Below are 12,623 nucleotides of genomic sequence, written 5' to 3'. Positions count from 1 at the left end.
ATCATGTAGCTTGCACCAAAGTTTTTCAGGAATGAAGGTTTTAAAACCTTTCCCTGCCATTCAAATTTTGCCTTTAAAATGAGACTGTAATGTAAAATATTTCAATTTTGTTGAATGATCTAGTAGTTAACTTCCAAATCTTTGATCACTGATAACTACTGGAATGCTTAGAGACTGAAGAGGAAAATTAACATAGCAATATTTCTCTTAATCATTTTAGTGGTTTGTTTACAGTGTCTTCTGTTTGTGCTCAAAATGGAATCACTGTTCCACAAACAAATCTAATGTGAAGCTTGCTACTAAAGGGACATTTTGAATTTTCTCTCACAGGCCAATGAAAATGTTTTTGTTGACAAAGTAGGATTTTAAGTGTCTAATGCTTTTTTTGGATTTTGGATTTTTTTTGGAAAGGGATTCAGTCTTGATGATGGCTAAATGTAAATTAAATCCATTATAAATATTTTGCATCTCCTATTAAGGTTTGCCTGTTGCTGGCAAGTTAGAGATGACATGAACTGTTTCCTCATGGAGGCACTGAACTTACAAAAAGCTTAATCAGTATTTCTCAAACTGTTCCTAGGACTACCTTTAAAATCGCCAATGATGCTGGTTAAAAATATTTAGACCCCCACACCTCAGTTCCACTGAGTCACAATCTCCAGAGAGAGGTACCAGGAATCTGCGTATTTAACAAACTGAACAGTTTAAAGACCAGTGTAATACAGCAATATATAGTAATGTTTCCATACCTTTTCATTAACTGTATTTAGTTTCCAACGTATACAGGTACAGCGGTGGGCCCTAAGGATGCAGTGGTTAGAAACCATTTTTTTGGAGAGACAGTTCAGTAACCATCTACTAGGGGAAAAAAAAATGTGCTTAGGAAAGCAGAAACTAATGTGTGTTTGTACATACAGGTGTACACATTCACAAGCAGATTGGACACTGTAGAATTAAAACTAGAGAAATCCCATTGTGTTAGCCCAAAATTCTATCCCTTTCACCTCTTAGCAGATGCCGCTTGTGTACACAGCTGGCCATCATTTGCCCAAACCAGGCTTCAGCACTTCCAGTCAGGGAAGAAATCCGACCTCAGGGAAAAAAAGAATACCTAGAAAATGAAACATTTCACATCTGTCTGTATTTAAATGGGGAGCTAATTTGAGTCAAGCACGTTGGAAAATCTAAGATGTAAATGCTTTGTAGGCTTGGGTTCCCATTTGCCAAATGAGTAACAGGCACTAGCAACAAGCTTGTGGTTAACTGATAGACCAGCTCTCCTGTGACCTCAAACTTTCCTAGTCTTCACCTCATTTTCTGCCCAGAATCCGTGCTCCTCCCACTGCCCCCTGCTCCTCCAAACTCAGACCTGTAACCCCCACACCTGTAGTTATGAGAGAAAAAGTATGTCACCAAAACTATAAACCTTCCAGAATCCTTTCAGAAATATTTTCTTTCAGTCATCCTATCTCCCTTTTCCCCCTTCTTCCTTGAAGTCCTCCTATCATTAAGGAATAGGCCTCCTGGAAGGGAAGGGCCAGTTCACTTAGAACAAAAGTGTCTGTGGGGTCGGGCCAAGGCCGGGGGTGGGGCTTGGGGGAGGGGGGTGGGGAGTGTGGCATATGACAGCTGTTCATGAGAGCAAAAGTCATTTAGATAGTAAAGAGAGATTAGGCAGGAACAGAATAGAAAGTACCAGCTAGGTCCTTCAGAAACCTCCCTAGGGTTCATCCAGTAGAGGATGATTAGTGGAAGCAGGAACTCCAGGTAGGTTGACTAGGAAGCTGAAAGAGAAGGCTTAACCTCACTATTTGGAGCCCTGCAAAGTATCCCCATGACTACATGGGCTTGTAAAGCAGAGCAGAAATTGAGGCAATCATGTTTTGGGACAGAGAAACCCTGAGATTTGCACACACACTCCACAGTATTCCCTTTGATGCCCATATGGCATAAGAGGGACACCAGTTGAGTGCTAATGGGCTTGCCATGGGGTCATCACAGTGAAGAGGAAGGTTACTGCATATCAGAGGCTGTAAGGAAGATAGCCTAGTCAGGGGGTGGATGGAGACAGCAGAATTTCAAAGGTTTGTCAATATTCATGATCAATATTCATTGATCTCAATAAAATGAGATCAAGTTAGTCAAGAAGAAAGCTAGGCCGAGTGCTGAGAAACCAGCTAAGACTAGCTTCGGTCCATTCAGTGGTAACTGAAGTCAGACACCAGAAGATCCCAAACAAACCTACACCTCAGCTTGAGCAGAGACCACTTGATGCTAAAGGCTCTTTACTCCTATTATCAGAACACCTTATACCCTTGGCACCCAGAAGACCTCTGGGAGGTCTTGGAAAGGTAGAGGTAAAAGACTGTTTAGAAAAAAAAAATCCCTAATAAGGGGTCTGACCTTTAACTGAATAATTATTTCCCTTAAATTAGACCATATAAAACTGGAAAAGACCTCCACTTGCATTTAATTTGGCAAGTTTATGTGTTTTTTTTCTACCATCAATAGGAATGGGAACGTATAGAGAAAGAGGTCATATGGGAATTTGAGAGCCCTAGAAGTCAAGAGGTAAAAGGCAAGAAAAGTAAGGCAAATACAATCAAACCATAAGTTCTAGGTGGAGGTAGCCTCAGTTGGGTTGGAGCCTTCATCTGGTAGATCAGGTAGCTTTATCTAGATTATTGATTCATACCTGTGTTTCAAACTGGCACCAATTTTCTGTACAATTCAGCCTCCAGAACTCTGTGGGATCAAGCTGACACTAATCTCCAGTTGCGACCAAATCATGGCTTCACTCATGATTCCTTTGCTCGCTTCCCTGGCTTCCTTTCACCTGAGAACATTCCTCCAGTGAGTCACTGGCACAAGAATTCCTGACCAGGGCTCTGCTTCTAGGGACTTGATCTAAGACAGTTGAGCTGGAGCAAGAGCAGAAATTTACACGACCGAGACATCCCTGACTTAGATTTTGATGCAGTAAGTAATGAGACATTGAGTTCTCTCCTTCTCTGGAAGGGATGAGAATTTTTTATAAAGAGTAACTGCATTTTGCTAGCAGTGTTTTTGAAAGTATACATATGCAAACAATTATTTGGATACTGAATAGCCATAGGAATGAATTATAATGTACCTTTTTGTTAAACAACACAGCTTCACTTTGACCTTTCTAATAGGACCCAGCTTTGCTTTTGGAGGTTTCTCTCTCAGCTGTTTATATCCTGGTCCTTGGGAGAGTCCTTATCACACCAAGAGAGTAGGCATTTTACCAAGGCTTGCCTGACCTGGGAATTTAAATCTTGAGCACAATGATTGATTGCAAGCCAAGTTACAATGATCATGGTGAGTTTTCTCAGCAGCACTAGTAGAAGAAAACTTTGGGCAGTTTCTCAAACTGGTTCCCCAGCCTCCCCTTCTTCTATCCTTCACTTCTTCTTTCTCATAACTTTTCAAAACATTCTTTTTGCTTAAATTAATTAGACAGTTGCTGTTACATGCAGCCCATCAAAGAGGCTTATCTTGTGCAGGCAGTACTGCTAATTTCGGGGGGTGGGGGTGGCAATAAAAAGCACAGGTCTCAGCTGCCACTGCTGCCAACCAATGTCACTTGGGTCTTCACAGTTATGCCATCTGGGGCATAAATCAATCATTGCCAGGCTCTCTCAAGGCTGCCACTGAACATTCAGTGCAATAACTTGCCTCAAGTTTCTGGCTTTTTCCTCCCCTTTCAGACTTGAATCAAATGCCCTATGTCACAGAGAAGGGAACTGACTTCTGGAGCAGCTACCAAAGGGGCTGGATGATGCGATCTGGAATGAAAGAGGAGTCAACTCTGGAAGAGAGAACTCTGACCAAAGGGAAGTAAGAGCAAGGAGAGAGACACCGCCGGGTGATCTGTGGCCTCCAGCCGACTCGCCCAGTGGATCAGATGCCTAGTGGACTGCCCCAGGCATGTGGTCAGTTTTGCCCCAGCCACTAAGCTGCTGTACTCAGTGTTTTTAGAGATACAAGAAGAATTATTAGAGTACAATTGGAATTGGCACTAGTGTTCTTGAAATGAGCCACAGGCCATCAGCCTCTGCTAAGATTAATAACAACACAGAAAATCTTGTGTGGAAATTGTCAGTTGTTCCAGACAACTACAAAATTATTTCTGTGCAAACAGGCATGTCAAGGCCAGTTCATTGCTGTCCTCTTAAACCTGATTGGTCAGAGAGGTGTGCTACCTACGAGATGACAGGAGCTTGGTTAGCTAAGGCAGCAAAAGAAGCCTAAAAGTTTAGGAATGTGAATATTGCCTATCCTAAGCTTGGGAGTTATGCGAACATTCCAGATCCAAGCCCATGGAACCTTCTATGTACATCGCTGCCCCAACGAGACCATGCACAGAGTAGAGTTTGCCTTGATTTCTGATGTCCAGGGAGCAGTGCTGGTTTGCTACGTGCCCTCAAACTTCCTATCCAGGCTGGTGGATGTTTCCTAGTTTGGTGTGATTTCCACATCCAACACCCTTGTGTGTTTCAGCATCTGTGTCATAGGCTTGGTCCTGGAGTGATTAAGAACAGCCGTGGAGAAGTTCAGCTCCATCAAAGCACAAATGATTTATGATATTATTGATAAGTCTCAAGGATTCTATGTATATCCAGTGGATCCCAGAATAGAAGCAAGATGAATATTCCATACTGCATTGGCAATGCCAAAGGAGACGATGCTTTAGGAAAAAAAGATTACTCACTAAAGCTCTTGAACTCAATGTGATCTCCTTGAAAGGGTGTGGGTCTGTGGGAGGCATCCAGCCTCTCTGTATAATGCTGACAGGAAAGAAGATGTTCAGAACCTGTCAGCCTTCATGAAAAATTCTTTGGAGATGCATCAGCTATGAACACATTTTTTTTTTCACTATTAACAGTTAATAGGTTTAATTACTTAATAAGTTTATCTCAGATATACATTTCTAACCACATGATAGTAATGTAATTGTGAGGACAGCTTCAACAGTAAGTTCATATTCCAACATAAATTTTTGTTGAAAATGGTAATCAAAAGGAAAATGACTTATATCAAGGCAATCATCACTTCCCCCAGAGTCTCTAGAGAAATAAAGAATAACTTTACAAACAGAATCTTGTGTCAATTTTAAACACAATCATAGGAATACTAAAGCTGATAATATTAAAAACTCCATAGGACTGTACCTCTTAGCTTTCACTTCCCCACCCCACCCCCCGTTTATGTACATTCCTATGGAGGCAGTATCCTAATTTCCTGCAGTCTAGGGATTGAACCTGTGGCAAAGTCCATATTTTACAAAGCCTCCAAATACTGCTGCTAATTTAGGACATAGCTTTCAAATGTGAACATTCCCTACTCTGAACCTTTAGCCATAGACTCTAGAAATGGTGCTCCCTTACTTTATTTCTACTACAGCTATGAACACAACTTAACCGATTTATACTCTGCCCTTGTAGAAGCTACAAAATTTAAAGCTACTTGGGAATGGCTACAATAAGTTAACAAACATGGTATTTTTCTTGAATGAAAATTTTATTATGGATTCTTTTTTTCAAAGAACAGCAAAACATTCACAGCTCTGCAAAGCTGGTGGGACTTAACAGACACCTTAATTCTGACTTGAACTGGAAACATTTAAGAGAATCTTCCTCTTGCTTTGCTAACAAAATCTAGTTTATGTTGTCTTTCCCTTTTGTGTGTGGGTGTGTGTTTTGTTTATGGTATCTTTGTTGCTACTTTTTCTAACTGGATCCCAGTATTCAAACTTGTCTGTGGACTTAATTATGCAAATTGCAGTTAATTGCTTCTGGAGACACACAAAGACACAGCAGGGTGAATGGGGTCCTCTGGGTACCGAATCTTGATCCTTTCCAAAATGACATAGTGGGGTCTCCTGGGTTCTACATCTGTTAATTCAAGTTTACACTGACTGTGTGGTGAGTAGTTTAGGGGTTCTAAGCTAAAGGGCAAACTGGGGATCTTTCTTTATCCTGTTATTCTCATAAAGAGATAAAAGTGACATATGTTCATATAGCAAAATCTGTTTTAATACCAAATAGTTTATATCTTTATGCATTTATATTTCTAAGAATACAGTTCTCAGAGTCCCTGATATTGTGCATTATAACAATACATTAGTAACAGTTGTGGCCCTCACCCTGCCCTGCACCTTTTAAGCTGCTTCACAGAACTGATTTAGAAGTTCTCCAATTCACTCTTGCTTTCCTTCCAATGGGTAGAAGAGAAGGTTGGATAGTTGGTTCTTTATGTTTTAGGTAAGCCATTGAGGGGCTCCTGGGTGACCCAGTCAGTTGAGTGTCTGACTTTGGCTCAGGTCATGATCTCACAGCTCGTGAGTTTGAGCCCCGTGTCAGGCTCTGTGCTGACAGCTTGGAGCCTGGAGCCTGCTTTGGATTCTGTGTCTCCCTCTCTCTCTGCGCCTCTCCCACTCGTGCTCTGTCTCTCTCTCAAGAATAAATTAAAAAAAATTTTTTTTTAATTAGGTAAGCCATTGAACTAAAATTCTCTGTTAAACTTCCTTATCCTTTGTTCTCTTTATACTGTCTGACCAGAATGGTGCTGTGAGTTCTGGAAGATCTTTGCTTAGGAGTCTTTCCCCCTATTGTTTATCCATGGTCAGTATTTTATGTTGAATATGTGAAGGACATTAAAATCCTAAAATATCCAAAAAGAGGGAGAGACACAGAAACAGACAGATGGGAAATTCCTCTCTCTTCCTCTCACAAACGGCTCTGAGGCAGTTTCTCCCTATAGTTTGTCCCATATAACATAGACTGTGTCCACGCTCCTACACTAAGACTAGCTGTGTCTCTCCAAGGCTCGCCACAAAGCAGTGGCTAGCACAATATCACATCCCCTTATATTACTTTCCATCTGAAACTTCCTTTCTCCTTTCCTTCACTGTCGATATCCTCAGATTGCACCTCAGAAATAAAACATCGGCACTTAATCCCTGCCCCAGGTAAATCCTGCCCCATTTCAAAATAAATATTCCTTTGTATCTGTTTACTTTTTTGTACTTTTTTTAAAAGCAGGCTTTTACATTTATTATTGTTGAGTGTCCTCTCCTCCCCTCGACCCCGCCCTGCTCTGCTCACTATTTTTGCCCTACAGTCTAGCTGAGTGATTTATTACCAACTGGCACCAAGTCTCCAAATCAAAGTATGCAAGGGAAACACATTTGCGTGATCCCCCTTAATAGAAGATACACCAGGCAATCTGTCTACTTCTGTTTCCCAGAAATAAAATAACTAGAAGGCCTGCTGCTTCTCTTCCACATATTTGAATTTGGGTTCTGGAAATTTCTCCAACTGTCTGTGCAACAACCTCTTGCTTGACAATTTCCAGAACCCATTCCACTGACAGCTCAGCTTCAGCTTCTAGCAACCCTGAGCTAGAGAAGGTGATTATTTGATCAATATTTTACATTGTATCCTGAAGTGGTGAGTTCAAGATTATTCAAAGAGATATCAATTGTAAAGCAGTGCACACACCAAGTTTGGGTTGTGCAAGACAATCTGTCCGGCAGGAACTGATGATGACCGACATCACTCAAGTCACCTCTTTGATGACATTTAAGTCTTGTGCATAACCTTGTAAAGGAGCATTAATGGAACTCAGAGAACCTCTCAAGGACTGTGTGATTTGTTCCACAACTTTTTTGTGTTGTTTAGACAGCAAGGGAAACAATAAGGATATAGCTCTGGAACAACCAGACAGAAGAGATATATAAGGCAAGTTATGTGGGAAGGGGCACAGAGCTTGAATCTCTGAAAAAAACTTTTTTACATATATTTATTTTTGAAAGAGAGTGAGAGCACGACCAGGGGAGGAGTAGAGAGAGAAGGAGACACAGAATCTGAAGCAGGCTCCAGGCTCTGAGCAAGCATTCAGCACAGAGCCTGACCCAGGGCTCGAACCCACGAACCGTGAGATCATGACCTGAGCCAAAGTCAGATGCTCAACTGATGGAGCCACCCAGGCACCCCATCTCCCTGAATCTCTAAATGTTCATCAGCTGGAAGCTCTGCACTGGTACTTATGATGTTTAGTGATTTCTCCTAAGTAGGAAATATACATTTCACTCGTTAAAAGCAACCCATGGTTCAAAAATTTCTAAATTGGTTTTGAACTGTAATGATAATGATATATCATGAAGATGATATATTTATTCCATTATAACTAAATATTTTTTAATGTTTATTTATTTAGAGAGAGAGAGAGAGCAGGGGAGGGGTAGAAAGAGAGGGAAAGAGAGAATCCCAAGCAGACAGAGCATCTGACTGTCAGCGCAGAACCCCACACAGGGCTCAATTTCATCTCATGACCATGAGATCATGACCTGGGCCAAAATTAAGACACTCAACTGACTGAGTCACCCAGGTGCCCCAATAACTAAATATTTTAAAACAGAAATTGAATTATTTAAGACTCATAGTGTTCACCAGAAAGAGTCCACTCTGTTCCTAAGCCAAAGCCTATAGATGGAACACTTTACACACAATAAGAAGAGAAAGAACTTCAAATGGTACTAAGAAAACCAGAATAATATAATGCCCCAGAAGCCAAGGGTGAATTTCAAGGAAGTGGTCAATTTTATCTTATTTTTTTTAATGTTTTTTAATGTTTATTCATTTTTGAGAGACAGAGACAGAGCACAAGCAGGGGAGGAGCAGAGAGAAAGAAAGGGAGACACAGAATCCGAAGCAGGCTCCAGGCTCTGAACTGTCAGCACAGAGCCCAATGTGGGGCTCGAATTCACTGACTGCAAGATCATGACCTGAGCTGAAGTCGGATGCTTAACCGACTGAGCCACCCAGGTGCCCTGGAAGTGGTCAATTTTAAATGCTATAAATGGATTAATCAAAAAGAAAAGAAACAGAGGAAACTTACACAGTAGTGAACCATCTCTTTTCTGTTAACCTTTCTTGGGGCTTTAGTCTATTGATCACTTCAATAGAGTCAGGGGAAATGAAAATAATACAGATGTCCTATCTTCAAAAATCCATTTTACATTCCTCCTTCTGTATGTATGAAAAACTACAGCCTCCTCTCTAGCAATGTCTACTGTCTATACGGTGCTCTAGCCAACTTTTGCAACTTTTCCTCCAGAGTACCTCTTAACCCGCTGTTTTCTTTTCTTTTCTTTTCTTTTTTTCATGCTCATTTATTTATTTTGAGAGAGAGAGAGGGAGGGAGGGAGGGAGAGAGAGAGAGAGAGAATGAGAGAATGAGCTGGGGAGGAGCAAAGGGGAGGAGTAGAGACAGGAAGAGAGAGAATCCCAAACAAGCTCCGTGATTCCAGCTCAGAGAGAGCCTATCATGGGGTTTGATCTCACGAACACTGACAACACAACCTAAGCCTGATACTTAACCAATTGAGCCAACCAAGTGCCCCATTAACTCACTATTGCTGTAAGTTTCTGCCATACCTTATCATGACAGAAAACAGAAGATGTAGCAGTGATTGTTGCCAAAGCTTGACATTTAATGTAGCTATTCAGAATGATGGCCTTCTTGACGACCAGAACAGTTTAGCTTGGATACTGTTTAGGAGTAGAGGGAAAGGTGATGGGGACAGAACATCATTGATCAAGGCTCTGTTAACCTTGAAAATGCAAGCTTAGGGAGTATTTAGAGGTCATCTTGATGTCTTCAAAAGCCTACGCCTGTGCGTAGAGCTGCTGGCAAAGATTTTCAAAAGAAATAAACTCAGCCAGCCTGTTCCTTTGGCTCTTCGCCCTTTTATTTTCATCATCCTTTCTGTGGACACAATGCCCATCCTACAACCATAAAGACAAAAGTCATATACGAGGGAGAGTAAGACCAAAAGCAAGGAGCCTAGTTCCTTGCTGACATTCTCAAATGGCTGCATCAGCCCTGGAGTGCCTACCTCTGGATTTATTATATAGGAAAATCCCCTTTTTATTTAGTCACTATAGCCTGGTTTTCTGTTGAAGTACAATACTACCCAGCCATTTGATTGTCTGCCTTCCTCACCAGATCATGAGACGTCAGCAACCATGTCTATATTTGCTACCTGTAAGATAGGAAGCTTTCATAGAAGTTCTAGAAAACTCAAAATTGCCTTAAACTATAAGGAAGTTTAACTCACATAACGAGATCCAAAAGTGAGATAGACTTAAACGTTGACATAATTCAGGGGTACCTGGCTGGCTCAGTCAGTTAAGTGTCCACCTCTTGATTTTGGCTCAGGTCATGGTCTCACAGTTCATGGGATTGAGCCCTGCATCTGGCTCTGCACTGAAAGCACAAAGTCTGATTGGGATTCTCTCTCTGCCTCTCTCTCTGACCCCACCTCAAAATAAGTAAACATTTTTTAAAAATCTTAAAAAATACAAGTTGACATAATCCCATCACTCCAGCTCCATTACTCTGCTATTCTTTTTGCCTCCTCCGTGTGTTAACCTCACACACAGGTTGCCCGTCAAAAGGACAGTAGCAATTTCACACCTCATATCCAAGCTCAATCACGTCCAGAGGGAGCATGAATCACTTTCTAAGTTCTCCTGGAAAAGCTTTTCTGGAAGCATCCTACACACTTATCTTTGCAATTCACTGAGGTGAACTGGGAAACATATATGACCCTAACCCAGTCCCCTGCAAGAGGGTGAAATTGCCCTTAGACCAGTCCAGACCACTCCTGGAGCTCAGGATGCTGAGCTAAGTGAGCTGTAAGAGGGATTCCTGAACAACATCAGGATTCTGTTGGGAAGGAAGGAGGGAAAGAATGCTGAGTAGGTAAGGACTCCCTTGTTGTACTCCCAACACCTTGTATATTTTTGGGGAGCGGGGGAAGGCAAAAAAAATTTTTTTTAATGTTTATTTATTTTTGAGAGAGACAGAGCGTAAACAGGGGAGGGCAGAGAGAGAGGGAGACACAGAATCTGAAACAGGGTCCAGGCTCTGAGCCGTCGGCACAGAGCCCGACACGTGGCTTGAACCCATGGACCGTGCATTGTGGCCTGAGCCGAGGTCGGATGCTTAACCAACTGAGCCATCCAGGTGCCCCTCAACACCTTGTATATTAAAAAAATAAACCCACCTACTGCGCAAAATGTATAATTTATCTCAACAAGAAGTTGAGAGAAGGAAGCATGTTTTACTCATGTATACTACTCCCAGTGTTTAACTCAATAGCCTGAACATAGTAGGAATTTAAATTGTTGGGTCAATGAGAGAAAACAGCCTAAATTATATAACCGTCCTGGATTCTTTTGAGATTGCTAGATTTTTCTTGCAAATCAATTTCTTTGACTCCCATGACTTAGAGCTGCTGGGGTAGACAGGAAAAATCCGAAGTCAACAGATTTACATTTATTCAACAACAATATTAATGTGCTGGTGACTTTGTCTGGAAAAGCAAATCATAGTGAAGTCCTTAAAGTTTTTTTCTTACCAATATGAAGAAACTGGAGGGATGATGTTCTGCTTCTCTGGGGGCACAGTTGTCAAACTTAAAAATTCCAAATCCTCCCCAAATTTTCCAATTCCAATATTCCTTACTGTCAATAACTAGAGATGACTACTGTTGGTTATTTTTAATAGTTGAGTTTCAAGGTGTGAACATTTCATATTATCCATGGAGATTTAAGTCTCTGAAGAAGAACAAAAATACATTTTTGTTCTATGTGAAAATACATATACTAAATTTTCATCACTAGGCAAATTTAGATCATCACTAAACTGACTTGGGTACCTCTCTCCTCATCCTATTAAAAAATATTTTTTTTAAGTTTGGGTCTGTAAGGCGATACTTCCTGTAAAAATGTCTCCTCAGCAGGGCCACTAATACTTGACCTGAATGGTTGGCATTGGTGAGTTTGGTTCACAGAAAGTGCCCCAGAGCTGGGGATTGATGAACAAAGGTTTGAATCTCAACCCAGAACACTGCTGTCACCAGGGACTAACCACTGAACCATACAGCTCTCTCAAAACAAGGAACACAACCGCCGCTTTTGACACAGCCAGGACTAAAAGAGTCAGTAAGTAAGCACAGTTCCAGGCACATAATGTTAACCTAACAATTTAATACACTTGTTTTCTCGTCCATTTCTCCAAATTTCCCAACTAATCCTAAACGTCCACATGGCCTCCAAATGGGCCAGGAATTTAGCACAAGAGGCGTGCCTGGGAAATGGGGTTGTGGGGGACCCGCCAAGCCGTGTCGCAACCTGGGGGCGATTCAGCCCCCTGCAACGACTGGCGCCGTCACGCTCGTCGCGGCCCAGGAACCCGGATGCTGGGGGTCGCCGAGGGCGTCTTGCCCCCACGTCACCCACCCGGAGTGGCGAGGGGCCGTAGCCGAAGGCAACGCTGCGCACCGCTCGCAGTCATCGCGACTCAGGCCACCGCGCCAAGCCGCAGTACCACGTGCCCGAAGAGAGGGTGCAAACGTGCACAAAATGGCGGAGCAGTACGCCAGGGCAGGAGGGAGGAAAACTGCCTGCCAGCTCCCGCCGGACCCCTCCGGGCAGTTTCCGGGTCTTCGGAACCGGAAACGGGTCCCAGGCGCGCGCCTGGGCGAGAGTGGGCGGGGCAGCCTTCCCGGAAGTGCCTCCGGTCCCGGC

General features: G+C 42.3%; 1 pseudogene; it reads left to right on the top strand.

The window, feature by feature from the left end:
- Positions 1 to 1,975: 1,975 nt before the first annotated feature.
- On the top strand, positions 1,976 to 4,882 carry LOC112868639 (phosphoserine aminotransferase-like; annotated as a pseudogene).
- Positions 4,883 to 12,623: the final 7,741 nt, after the last annotated feature.

Source organism: Puma concolor, chromosome D4 (genome assembly GCF_028749965.1).
Source record: "Puma concolor isolate L17-30 chromosome D4, mPumCon1.1.hap2, whole genome shotgun sequence".
NCBI lineage: Eukaryota > Metazoa > Chordata > Mammalia > Carnivora > Felidae > Puma > Puma concolor.
The sequence above is the reverse complement of the archived record's forward strand: the minus strand, read 5'-3'. Positions and strand labels throughout refer to the sequence as shown.